The sequence below is a fragment of the Bombina bombina genome, chromosome 4, assembly GCF_027579735.1.
Source record: "Bombina bombina isolate aBomBom1 chromosome 4, aBomBom1.pri, whole genome shotgun sequence".
NCBI classification, from domain to species: Eukaryota; Metazoa; Chordata; class Amphibia; order Anura; family Bombinatoridae; genus Bombina; species Bombina bombina.
This window is the reverse complement of record NC_069502.1, coordinates 1,014,789,797-1,014,805,897: the sequence shown is the minus strand read 5'-3', so window position 1 is coordinate 1,014,805,897 and position 16,101 is coordinate 1,014,789,797. Positions and strand designations below refer to the sequence as shown.

The window sequence follows — 16,101 nt, the reverse complement described above, 5'->3', positions numbered from 1 at the left end:
TAAGTTACTGGAGGAACCTACTATTCCTAAGCTCGATAAGGTTTATGAGAACAGGGTAGTGCTCCAGACTTTCCCTGTTCCCGTAAAGATGGTGAATATTAAGAATCAATGGGAGAGACTTTGATAGTCTTTTTTTTCCCTTCGGTTAAATAATTGTTCCAGATTCACAGCTAGAATTGTGGGGATCTGTCCCTAAGGTAGACGGAGCTATCTCCACGCTCGCTAAGCACACCACTATCCCGCTTGAGGATAGTTCGTCTTTTAAGGAACCCATGGATAAGAAATTAGAGACCCTGTTAAGAAAGATGTTTCAACATACAGGGTTCGTTTTTCAGCCGCGGTCGCTGCAGTGGCGGGAGCTGCTACCTATTGGTGTGACTCTGTCAGAAATGGTCGAGGTAGAGACTCCCCTCGAGGAGATACAGGAAAGAATTAGGGCCCTGAGGGTTGCTAATTCGTTTCTGTGATGCTAATATGCAGATTATTCGCTTGAATGCCAATGTTCTGGCCCGGAGGGCTCTGTGGTTGAAGTCGTGGTCTGCTGAAATGTTGTCCAAATCTAGATTGCTTTCTTTTCCGTTAAAGGAAAAGATTCTCTTTGGTTCAGGTCTGGACTCTATCACATCCACGGTTACGGGGGACAAGGGTGCCTTTCTACCACAGGATAAGAAGAATAAACCTAAGGGTCTTAATTTTCGTCCCTTTCGTTCGGACAAGTACCAATGACGGCAACCTGCTGCGAAAACCGAGCATTCCAAGGGATCTTGGAATAAAACCAAGCAGAGCAAGAAGCCTGCCGAGACAAAAACGGCATGAAGGGGCAGCCCCTGATCCGTCTCTGGATTTCATGGGGGCAGACTATATCTTTTCGCGGAGGCTTGGATGAGAGACGTACAGGATCCTTGGGTTCTGGAGGTTGTTGCCCAGGGTTACAGGATAGGTTTCAAAACTCATCCTCCCAGGGGCAGATTCCTCTTGTCAAATCTATCGTCAAAACCAGAGAAACGAGATGCCTTTCTAGAGTGTGTAAGGGATCTCTCCTCTTTAGGAGTAATTGTGCCGGTACCTCTAGCAGAAAGGGCTCTAGGGTATTATTCAAACCTGTTTGTGGTTCCAAAGAAGGATGGATGGTTTGGAGAGCTGTGGCTTCTTCTTTAGCCTTTAAGAATGAGGCATCTATGGAGCAGATTTGTAGGGCGACTACCTGGTCCTCCTCACACACTTTTACAAAATTTTACAGATTTTACGTTTTTGCTTCAGCTGAAGCTGTTTTTGGGAGAAAGGTTTTGAAGGCTGTGGTGCCCTCAGTATAGGGTCCGCCTTGCTTTTTACCCTCCCGTTTTTTCATTGTGTCCTCTAGAGCTTTGGGTATTTGTTTCCCACAAGTAATGAATGAAACCATGGACTCTCCTCATGCTTACCTTATAATTTAATTTCCATCGTTACGAGGAGAGTCCACGGCTCCCGCCCGGTTGTCCGTTGGGCGGACCTTAATTTCTTTTGTTTTTTCTTCTGGAACCATTTATACCCTGATATTTTTCCTACTGTTCCTTGTTCCCTCTGCAGAATGACTGGGGGATGAGGGGGGCCGTGGGGGAGGTATTTAAGCCTTTGGCTGGGGTGTCTTTGTCTCCTCCTGGTGGAAGTAATGAATGAAGCCTTGGACTCTCCTCGTAACGATGGAAATTAAATTATCAGGTAAGCATAATTTGTTTTATCATTTGTTGTATTAATTTGTCTGTCTCTTGTAGTTGCTTTTCGCATATATGACATGGACAAGGATGGCTATATCTCCAATGGTGAGCTTTTCCAGGTGCTGAAGATGATGGTTGGAAACAATCTGAAGGACACCCAGTTACAGCAAATAGTAGACAAAACGATTATTAATGCAGATAAAGATGGCGATGGAAGAATATCCTTTGAAGAATTCTGTGCTGTAAGTGTTACATTTCTCGTTACAAATAGGAATCTACATTCTGCAGTTTCGTTCGCTGTCGAATGTGAAAGATGGCAGGTGTTTCCAGCATTAGGCTCTTTTCTTCTTACTAACATCAGGATTTGCTAAATGCTGCGATCGGCCGCTTCCTTTTGCATTCGGCAGCTTAGCAAAACTGCTTAATGCACATCGCTAGTTACAAACATGTCATTTGATGACCTTGTACACATGTTTTGATATAGTCTAGGCATTTTCAGTTTAAGGCCTGTGTTTAAATATTAGTGGTGGTAGTGGGGGTTTTTTATAGAGTGAGAGGGGCCTTAACCCTTTTACTGCTGAGATTCCACACCCTCGTGCTGAAGCAGTTTTAATCTTTTTTACTCTATCTATATGAACATCAATTCAAATCTAGTTAAACAAATCATGTCTTTTAGTAGACTAAACACTCATTGCTTTAGTTAAATGCAAAATCATTTCAATTTTGCTATGCAGCAAATAGCATGGAAACCATTATTTCTTATATTTCGGTCAAATACTTTCCACATTTAGCATACTATCAGCTTTTAAAAACCTCACAATTTATGGTAGTATAACTATTTTTAAAAACTAATTTTCTCTTGTTAAGTGTATCCAGTCCACGGATCATCCATTACTTATGGGATATTAACTCCTCCCCAACAGGAAGTGCAAGAGGATTCACCCAGCAGAGCTTCTACATAGCTCCTCCCCTAACTGCCATTACCAGTCATTCTCTTGCACCCAACGAATAGATAGGATGTGTGAGAGGACTGTGGTGATTATACTTAGTTTCATACCTTCAATCAAAAGTTTGTTATTTTATAATAGCACCGGAGTGTGTTATTCCTTCTCTGGTAGAATTTGAAGAAGAATCTACCTGAGTTTTTCTATGATTTTAGCCGGAGTAGTTAAGATCATATTGCTGTTTCTCGGCCATCTGAGGAGAGGTAAACTTCAGATCAGGGGACAGCGGGCAGATTAATCTGCAAAGAGGTATGTAGCAGCTTATTATTTTCTGACAATGGAATTGATGAGAAAATTCTGCCATACCGATATAATGTAAACTCAGCCTTAAATGCAGTAGCAGCAACTGGTATCAGGCTGTCATGTATGTATATTTTACACTTCAGTATTCTGGGGAATGGCACTTCACTGGAATTATACTGTATGCATAAAACTTTAGCCTAATTTGCAGGGACTAGCAACAGGCTTTTTAATAACACTCAATTTATTAATGTTAAACGTTTTTTGCTGGCATGTAAAATCGTTTAATTTTCTGAGGTACTGGGTGAAAAAATGTTTTGGGCACTTTTTTTTTTCCACTTGGCAGTCGTTTTATTTAATTTATGACAGTTTACTGATCTCTCTCACTGTTATGTGTGAGGGGGAGGGACCTTTTTTGGTGCTTTTTCTACGCATCAAAAAATCAGATGTTTATTGTCTTCCCTGCATGATCCGGTTCATCTCTACAGAACTCAGGGGTCTTCAAAACTTGTTTTGAGGGAGGTAATCACTCACAACAGAGCTGTGAGATTGTAGTTGACTGTGATAAAAAAAACGTTTATTTCTGTATTATTATTTTTTATTTTTTTTCTGCTATCAGGGTTAGTTATCCTTTGCTAATGGGAGCAATCCTTTGCTAAAATTGTGTTTTTTACAAAGATTTGATGCTATAACTTTTCAGTTTATTAATTTTCAACTGTCATAACTTTTTCTGTGCTTCTTATAGGCACAGTACGTTTTCATATTATAGTAAATTACTTGAAAAGTATTTCCAAGTTGCTAGTTTATTTGCTAGTGTGTTAAACATGTCTGATTCAGAGGAAGATATCTGTGCTATATGTGCTAAAGCCAAAGTGGAGCCCAATAGAAATTTATGTACTAACTGTATTGATGCTACTTTAAATAAAAGTCAATCTGTACAAATTGAACATATTTCACCAAACAACGAGGGGAGAGTTATGCCGACTAACTCGCCTCACGTGTCAGTACCTGCATCTCCCGCTAGGGAGGTGCGTGATATTGTAGCGCCGAGTACATCTGGGCGGCCATTACAAATCGCATTACAGGATATGGCTACTGTTATGACTGAAGTTTTGGCTAAATTACCAGAACTAAGAGGTAAGCGTGATCACTCTGGGGTGAGAACAGAGTGCGCTGATAATATTAGGGCCATGTCAGACACTGCGTCACAATTTGCAGAACATGAGGACGGAGAGCTTCATTCTGCGGGTGACGGTTCTGATCCAAACAAACTGGATTCAGATATTTCAAATTTTAAATTTAAGCTGGAAAACCTCCGTGTATTACTAGGGGAGGTGTTAGCGGCTCTGAATGATTGTAACACAGTTGCAATACCAGAGAAAATGTGTAGGTTGGATAAATATTTTGCGGTACCGGTGAGTACTGACGTTTTTCCTATACCTAAGAGACTTACTGAAATTGTTACTAAGGAGTGGGATAGACCCGGTGTGCCGTTCTCACCCCCTCCGATATTTAGAAAGATGTTTCCAATAGACGCCACCACACGGGACTTATGGCAAACGGTCCCTAAGGTGGAGGGAGCAGTTTCTACTTTAGCTAAGCGTACCACTATCCCGGTGGAGGATAGCTGTGCCTTTTCAGATCCAATGGATAAAAAGTTAGAGGGTTACCTTAAGAAAATGTTTGTTCAACAAGGTTTTATATTGCAACCTCTTGCATGCATTGCACCTGTCACGGCTGCAGCAGCATTTTGGTTTGAGTCTCTGGAAGAGACACTTGAATCAGCTCCATTAGATGAGATTACACACAAGCTTAAAGCCCTTAAGTTAGCTAACTCATTTATTTCAGATGCCGTAGTACATTTAACTAAACTTACGGCTAAGAATTCCGGATTCGCCATTCAGGCACGCAGAGCACTGTGGCTAAAATCCTGGTCAGCTGACGTTACTTCTAAATCTAAATTGCTTAATATACCTTTCAAAGGGCAGACCTTATTCGGGCCCGGGTTGAAAGAAATTATCGCTGACATTACAGGAGGTAAAGGCCATGCCCTGCCTCAAGACAGAGCCAAACCTAAGGCTAGACAGTCTAATTTTCGTTCCTTTCGTAATTTCAAAGCAGGAGCAGCATCAACTTCCTCTGCACCAAAACAGGAAGGAGCTGTTGCTCGCTACAGACAAGGCTGGAGACCTAACCAGTCCTGGAACAAGGGCAAGCAGGCCAGGAAACCTGCTGCTGCCCCTAAGACAGCATGAATCGAGGGCCCCCGATCCGGGAACGGATCTAGTGGGGGGCAGACTTTCTCTCTTCGCCCAGGCTTGGGCAAGAGATGTCCAGGATCCCTGGGCGTTAGAGATCATATCTCAGGGATACCTTCTAGACTTCAAATTCTCTCCCCCAAGAGGGAGATTTCATCTGTCAAGGTTGTCAACAAACCAAATAAAGAAAGAGGCGTTTCTACGCTGCGTACAAGATCTTTTATTAATGGGAGTGATCCATCCGGTTCCGCGGTCGGAACAAGGACAAGGGTTTTACTCAAATCTGTTTGTGGTTCCCAAAAAAGAGGGAACTTTCAGGCCAATCTTGGATTTAAAGATCCTAAACAAATTCCTAAGAGTTCCATCGTTCAAAATGGAAACTATTCGGACAATTTTACCCATGATCCAAAAGGGTCAGTACATGACCACAGTGGATTTAAAGGATACTTACCTTCACATACCGATTCACAAAGATCATTACCGGTATCTAAGGTTTGCCTTTCTAGACAGGCATTACCAGTTTGTAGCTCTTCCATTCGGATTGGCTACGGCTCCGAGAATCTTCACAAAGGTTCTGGGTGCTCTTCTGGCGGTACTAAGACCGCGAGGAATTGCGGTAGCTCCGTACCTAGACGACATTCTGATACAAGCTTCAAGCTTTCAAACTGCCAAGTCTCATACAGAGTTAGTACTGGCATTTCTAAGGTCGCATGGATGGAAGGTGAACGAAAAGAAGAGTTCTCTCTTTCCACTCACAAGAGTTCCCTTCTTGGGGACTCTTATAGATTCTGTAGAAATGAAGATTTACCTGACAGAAGACAGGTTAACAAAGCTTCAAAATGCATGCCGTGTCCTTCATTCCATTCAACACCCGTCAGTAGCTCAATGCATGGAGGTGATCGGCTTAATGGTAGCAGCAATGGACATAGTACCCTTTGCATGTCTACATCTCAGACCGCTGCAATTGTGCATGCTAAGTCAGTGGAATGGGGATTACTCAGACTTGTCCCCTACCCTGAATCTGGATCAAGAGACCAGATATTCTCTTCTATGGTGGCTTTCTCGGCCACATCTGTCCAGGGGGATGCCATTCAGCAGGCCGGACTGGACAATTGTAACAACAGACGCCAGCCTACTAGGTTGGGGCGCTGTCTGGAATTCTCTGAAGGCTCAGGGACAATGGAATCAGGAGGAGAGTCTCCTACCAATAAACATTCTGGAATTGAGAGCAGTTCTCAATGCCCTTCTGGCTTGGCCCCAGTTAACAACTCGGGGGTTCATCAGGTTTCAGTCGGACAACATCACGACTGTAGCTTACATCAACCATCAGGGAGAGACAAGAAGCTCCCTAGCAATGATGGAAGTATCAAAGATAATTCGCTGGGCAGAGTCTCACTCTTGCCACCTGTCAGCAATCCACATCCCGGGAGTGGAGAACTGGGAGGCGGATTTCTTAAGTCGTCAGACTTTTCATCCGGGGGAGTGGGAACTTCATCCGGAGGTCTTTGCCCAAATACTTCGACGTTGGGGCAAACCAGAGATAGATCTCATGGCGTCTCGACAGAACGCCAAGCTTCCTCATTACGGGTCCAGATCCAGGGATCCGGGAGCGGTTCTGATAGATGCTTTGACAGCACCTTGGACCTTCGGGATGGCTTATGTGTTTCCACCCTTCCCGATGCTTCCTCGATTGATTGCCAGAATCAAACAGGAGAGAGCATCAGTGATTCTAATAGCGCCTGCATGGCCACGCAGGACTTGGTATGCAGATCTATTGGACATGTCATCCTGTCCACCTTGGTCGCTACCTCTGAAACAGGACCTTCTGATCCAGGGTCCCTTCAAACATCAAAATCTAATTTCTCTGAAGCTGACTGCTTGGAAATTGAACGCTTGATTTTATCAAAACGTGGTTTTTCTGAGTCAGTTATTGATACCTTAATACAGGCTAGGAAGCCTGTTACCAGAAAGATTTACCATAAGATATGGCGCAAATACTTATATTGGTGCGAATCCAAGAGTTACTCATGGAGTAACGTTAGGATTCCGAGGATATTGTCTTTTCTACAAGAAGGTTTAGAAAAGGGTTTATCCGCTAGTTCCTTAAAGGGACAGATTTCAGCTCTGTCCATTCTTTTACACAAACGTCTGTCAGAAGTTCCGGACGTTCAAGCTTTTTGTCAGGCTTTAGCTAGGATCAAGCCTGTGTTTAAAATTGTTGCTCCACCATGGAGTTTGAACTTAGTTCTTAATGTTTTACAGGGGGTTCCGTTTGAACCCCTTCATTCCATTGATATCAAGTTGTTATCTTGGAAAGTTCTGTTTTTAATGGCGATTTCCTCAGCTCGAAGAGTCTCTGAGTTATCTGCCTTACATTGTGATTCTCCTTATCTGATTTTTCATTCAGACAAGGTAGTTCTGCGTACTAAACCTGGGTTCCTACCTAAGGTGGTCACTAACAGGAATATCAATCAAGAGATTGTGGTTACATCTTTGTGTCCTAATCCTTCTTCGAAAAAGGAACGTCTGCTACACAATCTAGATGTAGTCCGTGCCCTGAAATTTTATCTACAGGCAACTAAGGATTTTCGACAAACGTCTTCCCTGTTTGTCGTTTATTCTGGTCAGAGGAGAGGTCAAAAAGCTTCGGCTACCTCTCTCTCCTTTTGGCTTCGTAGCATAATACGGTTAGCCTATGAGACTGCTGGACAGCAGCCTCCTGAAAGAATTACAGCACATTCTACTAGAGCTGTGGCTTCCACTTGGGCCTTTAAGAATGAGGCTTCTGTTGAACAGATTTGCAAGGCTGCAACTTGGTCTTCTCTTCATACTTTTTCCAAATTTTACAAATTTGACACTTTTGCTTCTTCGGAGGCTGTTTTTGGGAGAAAGGTTCTTCAGGCAGTGGTTCCTTCCGTATAAAGAGCCTGCCTGACCCTCCCGTCATCCGTGTACTTTAGCTTTGGTATTGGTATCCCATAAGTAATGGATGATCCGTGGACTGGATACACTTAACAAGAGAAAACATAATTTATGCTTACCTGATAAATTTATTTCTCTTGTAGTGTATCCAGTCCACGGCCCGCCCTGTCACTTTAAGGCAGGTAATTTTTCCATTAAACTACAGTCACCACTGTACCCTATGGTTTTCCTTTCTCTGCATGTTTTCGGTCGAATGATTGGTAATGGCAGTTAGGGGAGGAGCTATGTAGCAGCTCTGCTGGGTGAATCCTCTTGCACTTCCTGTTGGGGAGGAGTTAATATCCCGTAAGTAATGGATGATCCGTGGACTGGATACACTACAAGAGAAATAAATTTATCAGGTAAGCATAAATTATGTTTTTGGAATAAAATTCTATTTGTTTTTACCATCACAAAATATGCAGACAATGAGAAGGATTTATTTAGCAGCATGCCACTTTGCTGTGTATAGTTATGCAAACATCATTAATATATTGTAAAGCTGTGGTTGTGGATTTACCAGCACTTTAATTCCTGCCATGAGAATTGAATGGAGCATTAGTAAACCACACTTAAAAAAATAGAACACATTTACAATAGTTGTTGCTGTAACAAAGATTATTTCAAGAATGCTTGGGATATGCATAAGCCTATCCTGAAAATAAAATCTGCCCTTAAGATACCCGTGGAGAATTAAAATGTTGGTTAATCTTTGGTAAGACTACACATTGTATGTGCCTTAAGTAACAAACGGCAGAATGTGGTGTGAGATGACTGTCACACTGATGTATGTGTGATAATTACTGAAATGCTTTTGAACACTCTTGTATACTATATGTTTGGATAGGGATTATTTTCTTAAATTTAGTCTAGTTCTAGGAAATGATTGACCACAATAAGCGTGCTCTTCCCTTCACCACTAAATATTTAAGTCATTATGGTTAGCACTGTGTTATTGTATTGGATATCAATGATAACAAGGGATTATATTAAATCTTGTTAGAGTTAAACTTCCATAAAGTATGTTGCTTTGTCCTCTGTTCCAGGTCGTAGGAGGTTTAGATATCCACAAAAAGATGGTCGTAGATGTGTGACTTCACAACTGCACCCAACACTTTTGCTTTCTTCTCCATCTCTGAAGATCTGCTCAAGACGTCCAGCAATGCTCTGTGTATTTTAAATGGAAGTATTTTTCTCTGTGAAGCCACATTTTCCATCATGAGCCTCATGAAGCCAACTTAGTGTTATTGAACTTTTGATTCTCTCAATAACTCAGTGTAGCACTTTAAAGTCTGAAGGACAGCAAGGTGGGAAGAGCATAATGTGGTGGTGATAAGGGAGTTGGCTTTTTATTTATTTTTTTCTCCATCTTTTATAACAAGGAATATATATAGCTTTTTAAGTAGTGATTAGGTGAAAGTTAATTTAATATACTTGAGTCAAATACAAAACTAGATTACAAAAGTGCCAAGCAGAACATAACCCGTTCATTACATGAATATAAATCCTTACTTTTATTTCACACCGTTTTATATATATATATTGTAGAAGAATGTATACTTTACACTGTGTTTGGTCATGGATTTTCTTTTCTTTTTTTGTGATTTTTTTTTTTCTTCTTCAAATGTTTATATGTTAACTGGTTTGATCAACACTTGTTTCCTGTCTACGTTACATTTTTTTTTTCTAACACCGGAAAATTGTTTGTTTTATTTATACATTTTAATATGTTACCAGGGACTATATCTCTTGCTTTCTAAAATGTAGCTGAATGTTACTGCCAAGAGAAGAACCCTTTGTGCCCATTGCAACTGTACAGAGCTTGAGGGCCACTTCATACAGCTTTTCATAGTTTCTGAGGGGAGCCACTGCATCTTTCATTGATATCATGAATGCAGCTGCTGCATTGGATAAATTCTAAGAGGAACTGTCTTTTTTAATGACCAACTTAATTTACATAACTGTCGGTGCTAAATGTCATACTGGCACCTATGATGATTTTTTTTATATATGTGGGGGGGAAAAAACAAATATGTTACCTTTAAAGTCTTTGTATAAGAAATGAATGCCCCACCAAACTGAAGGATACAAGCTACTGCAGCCAGCATGACTGGTAATATTTAAATACATGTATATTGGGTATAGATGAAAATAAGCTGTTTTTTCCTTCTCAGTCTTTTTACCTGGAAAGATCACCCATTTTCTGTGTTTGTGTCGATATTACATTTGTGTGATATAAAAGTAGAGACCCTTTTTCTGCTCTGGTACTATTGGCTGGAAGATTAAAAAAAAGTTATGACTGTACATTTTTGGAAGCATTTTTAAAACCTCTTAAAACTGTCCGGTTTAATTTCCCCTGTATTCAAGCACCAATCTGCCATAGTTGTTCCTTCAACTGAGTGCTTCACATCATGGGCTCTGTCTGTGCGAGAGAAATTCAGGTGCTTGATGTCTTTGCATGACATGGAGTTTGCATGTAGATCGATTTGAAATGTTCCTCTTGTTTACATAATTTGCATCATATTAAAAAAGAAAATTGCCAAACGTTGGTATATGTTAATGTTCAAATAATAAAAATAAATCTCCACTACATGTAACTTTCTTCCTCTGGATCAGTACATGGTTCATTATCCCAGCCAGTGGTTCTGTTCCGTTGTCAGCCATGTGTTCTGCTTCAAGGGGAAACTAGTCTCTTGTGATTTTTTTTTTTTCTCCTTTATTTTTGTACAGAAGTTGTGTTACAAACATTTTAGCATATGCTTTCTTTCTCTTGCTTGTGCATATCTTGGCTGGCGTATATAAAAAAAAAAAGACTAACCTTTTTCCTTTGTTGGAGAATTATTGTTTTTTTTTAGTTTGTGTGGGGAAAATGGTTTATGTTGAATGTTTAATTTTTTCCTCTGCATGCTATATAACTTGTAGGAACATTAGAATTCTTCATACTGTATGAATAAAACATTGAAACTTGTTATCCTGTTTCATGGTTTCATTAAAATGTATTTTAATAGCTATTGCTAGTTTTTCAGTTACTCTGCGTCATTCTGTACGTAGAAATGCAAATTTTATGATGCAAAAGCTACTTATGCTTCAAGATACATGCAATATGAAAATAATTAGGCTGCTGGGTTAATACACTGCTTATTTTTGTATAATTTTCCATAGATTTAAAACAGGCCAATACATTAAAATTGTATAATCTGAAGTTAAAGATCATTTCATAGAGTTTCTCTTGTCTTGCTGTGCCCCCATTTCGCCTGAGGGAGGACTGGTGCCTTCAGGGATGTCTCTTGTGGAGAATCCTTGCAGAAACACAATGTAAATGTATTAATCAGTCTGACAGTTGTATACAAGCTCTCTCAGCAGTATGAAACAAAACATACAGTTTCATTATATGCTACTACATCTGTTGGTACAAATTGAGACACATCAAAGGTACGATTACTCAATCTTGTATTGGAAGTCGGTTCATATGACATAGGTGTGATCTACAAGGTAAAGGTGTCCATTATATTGTAATCAGAATCTCACTTTACATCATTTAAAAGAAAATGAGAACATAGCGATTACCTAGACAAGTAAAGGGGTAGGTGCAGTTATATCCAATAAACGGGTATAGAGAAGAGTTTGCTTCTTAGCTGATGAGTCCATAGCTTCATAACATGTGGGATATATTCCAGCCTATCAGGAGGAGATCAAGAACCCTGACAGAACTCCCACTTCCTCTCCCTCTCTAGTATATTCTTAGACTCTGAGGAGAGAGGTTGTAGATTTCATAGGTGCTCTACTATCATGAGTTTATTTTTTCATGATTTGTGGGCCCAGACCTGACTAGGCAACTTTACTCCAAGAAGATTTAAGAAGTCACCATATGCCAAAAATGTCATCTATGAAGTGGCGCCAAATTGTATAATTTTTTTTATTTTCATAGTCTACTTTTTCCTCAACTTCATTCATAAACAAATTGGCATATAATGAGCCCACGTTGGACCCATGGCCTGACCTTTAACCTGAACATACCATTTATCCTGGAATACAAAAATATTTCCAGTATAGAATCAATCTTAAAGGGATACTAAACCCAAATTTTTTCTTTCAAGATTCAGATAGAGAATACATTTTTAAACATTCCAATTTACTTATATTATCTAAATTGGTTCATTCTTTAGATATAGTTTGTTAAAGAAATAGCAATGCACATGGGTGTGCCAATCAAAAGAGGCATCTATGTGCAGCCACAAATCAGCAGCTACTGAACCTATCTAGATATGCTTTTCAGCAAAGGATGTCAACAGAATGAAGCAAATTAGAAAACTTTAAAATTGCATGTTCTTTCTAAATCATAAAATAAACCATTTGTGTTTCTAGTCATAGTAGATAAGGTTGAAAAAAGACTGAAGTCCATCGAGTTCAACCTATATAAATCTAAAATACTTACAAAAAGCTCCAGTTAAGCTTAAATAACCCCATTAAAATGTGACCCATTTAATACTAGCAATCATATCCATGAATTTTGTTTATATACAGAAATTTATCCAGACTATTTTTAAATGTATCTATGGTATTGGCATTCACTACCTCCTTTGGTAATGAGTTCCACAATTTTATTGCTCTTACAGTGAAAAAACGTTTCCGTTGCAGGAGATTAAATCTCCTTTCCTCCAACCTTAAATTATGACCTCTTGTCAGAAACAATTTTCTTGGAATAAACAGAGCTTCTGCCATCTCTGTATATGGGCCTTGAATATATTTATATAAAGTAATCATGTCACCTCTCAAGCGCCTTTTTTCTAAAGAAAACAGACCCAGTTTGGCTAGCCTCTCCTCATAGGTTAATTTCTCCAATCCCCTTATTAGCTTTGTGGCCCTTCTCTGAACTTTTTCTATTTCTGCAATATCTTTTTTAGCAATTGGTCCCCAGAACTGCACTCCAAACTCAAGGTGAGGTCTTACCAGGGCTTTATATAATGACAGAATTATGCTTTCCTCCCTTGAATCAATGCCTCTTTTAATACATGCTAGTATCTTATTAGCCTTTGAAGCCGCTGCCCTGCATTGTGCACCCATCTTTAGCTTGTTATCTATTACTACTCCCAAATCCCTTTCCTCCTGTGTTTGGCTAAGTCTTGTCCCATTTAAAAAATATGTAGCCTGCTTATTTTTACTTCCAAAATGTAGAACCTTGCATTTTTCCGTATTAAATCTCATTTTCCATTCACTTGCCCATAGTTCTAATTTTAGCAAATCCCTTTGTAAAGAGAGTTCGTCCTGCTCTGACCTTATGACCTTACTTAACTTAGTATCATCTGCAAAAATAGAGATGTCGCTATTTAATCCTTGCTCCAAGTCATTTATAAAAATATTAAAAAGAACAGGGCCCAGTACTGATCCCTGGGGGACGCCACTGATTACCTTTGTCCAATCTGAGTATGATCCATTTACTACTACTCGTTGCTCCCTATCTTTTATCCAGTTATTTATCCATGAGCTAACATTTTCAGCTATTCCCAGTCCCTTAATTTTGTGCATTAATCTCTCATGTGGCACTGTATCAAATGCCTTTGCAAAATCTAAGTATATCACATCAACTGATTCCCCTTTATCCATATTTTTACTTACTTCCTCGTAGAATCTAATTAGATTAGTTTGACATGATCTATTTCTCCTAAAGCCATGCTGATTAGAACTCATAATCTTGTTTACACGAATATGCTCATCAATATAATCCCTTATAATCCCTTCAAATATCTTCCCCACTATTGATGTCAGACTAACTGGTCTATAGCTTCCTGGATCATCCCTGCTTCCCTTTTTGAAGAGTGGCACCACATCAGCTTTACGCCAATCCTGGGGTACCATGCCTGAGGATCATGAGTCTTGAAAAATTAAGAGTAAAGGTTTGTCTATAACAGTGCTAAGTTCCCTTAACACCCTTGGGTGTATTCCATCTGGGCCTGGAGTTTTATTTACCTTAATATTTTCCAGTTTTTTCCTGATATCCTCTAAACAAAACCCAGTTAGTGGTATGGACTGGCATGTTCTATTCTGTTCCAAAGTATCATTCAATGGTTCCTCTCTTGTGTATACTGAAGAAAAAAACTGGTTTAGTACCTCAGCCTTCTCCCTATCATTATTTATCATGCTACCCTCCACGCATTTTAATGTACCTATATTATCCTTCTTAGATTTTTTGCTATTTATGTACTTAAAGAACCTTTTAGGGTTAGACTTAGAATCCTTGGCAATTAATTTTTCATTTTCAATTTTGGCTAATTTGATTGCTTTTTTGCATGCTTTGTTACATTCCTTATAAATATTGTATGCTGACTCTGTACTATTTTCTTTTAATAATTTAAATGCCCTACGTTTTTTCCTAATTTCTCTTAACACATTTTTATTTAGCCATAACGGCTTTGTTTTTTTATTTTTATAGCCATATGGTATGTGTTGATATGTATATTTATTTAACACATTTTTAAATATTATCCATTTATTCTCTGTATTTTTATTAGAAAATACATTGTCCCAATTTATATTATTTAATGATTTCCTTAAATCGTTGAATTTTGCTTTCTTGAAATTAAAAGTCTTAGTTAAGCCTTTAAAACACTGCATTTGAAAATAGATTTCAAATGTGACCATGTTATGATCACTGTTACCCAAATGTTCTTTAACTTCTATGTTTGATATTATATCTGTATTGTTTGATAGCACTAAATCCAATATAGCTTTACTCCTAGTTGGCTCCTCTATTAATTGTGACAAGAAGTTATCCCTGAGAACATTTAAAAATCTATCCCCCTTAGCTGAATTACTAGTTTCATTGGCCCAGTTTATATCAGGGTAGTTAAAATCTCCCATAATTACAGCACTGTTATTAGCAGCCTTACCTATTTGGATAAGTAGTTTAGTTTCCTCCAGGTCACTAATGTTGGGAGGCTTGTAGCATGTTCCTAGTAATATTTTTTTAGGATTTTTCCCCCCACTCTTTATTTCAACCCACAGGGTCTCTACATTGTCACTTGTATCATAAATATCTTCCCTTATTGTAGGTTTAAGGTTAGGTTTAATATACATGCAGATTCCTCCACCCCTTTTATTATTCCTGTCCCTCCTAAATAATGTATACCCCTCTAAGTTAACTGCCCAGTCATGTGAATCATCCCACCAAGTTTCAGTTATACTGATAACATCATAGTCCTCTTCTGCAACTAAATCCTCAATAAATTAAACTTGTTCTCCAGAAGACCATTTGTTTACCAATAATACTTTTTTTTAATATCACTATGCCAGTCTCATGTTTTTAGCTGTAATATAGGCTTTTAACATCCATAGGGAAAATAAAGTATTTGTCTCAAATTCTAACTCTTTGGCCTTTTTAAAAAAATCCCTGGTGTCCTTAAGATAGGACATTTTCTTTCATGTAATTGGCAAGAGTCCATGAGCTAGTGACGTATGGGATATACATTCCTACCAGGAGGGGAAAAGTTTCCCAAACCTCAAAATGCCTATAAATACACCCCCCACCACACCCACAATTCAGTTTTACAAACTTTGCCTCCTATGGAGGTGGTGAAGTAAGTTTGTGCTAGATTTCTACGTTGATATGCGCTTCGCAGCATGCTAAAGCCCGGTTTCCTCTCAGAGTGCAGTGAATGACAGAGGGATGTGAAGGGAGTATTGCCTATTGAATGCAATGGTCATCCTAACGGGGATCTATTTCATAGGTTCTCTGTTTTCGGTCATAGAGATTCATCTCCTACCTCCCTTTCCAGATCGACGATATACTCTTATATACCATTACCTCTGCTGATTCTCGTTTCAGTACTGGTTTGGCTATCTGCTATATGTAGATGAGTGTGTCTTGGTAAGTATGTCTTATGGTTTGGCACTTTATATGTAAAGTTCTAAATATATGTTTTATACTTATATTTGCCATGATTCAGG

The 16,101-nt window shown here is 39.1% G+C and overlaps 1 long non-coding RNA gene across 1 annotated transcript; it reads left to right on the top strand.

The window, feature by feature from the left end:
- The first annotated feature begins 7 nt into the window (after window positions 1-7).
- On the top strand, window positions 8-11,128 carry LOC128657710 (uncharacterized). The gene is made up of 2 exons (XR_008402120.1): window positions 8-1,936; window positions 9,204-11,128. It is a non-coding gene; the product is annotated as an uncharacterized LOC128657710 (long non-coding RNA).
- The last annotated feature ends 4,973 nt before the right edge of the window (window positions 11,129-16,101 follow it).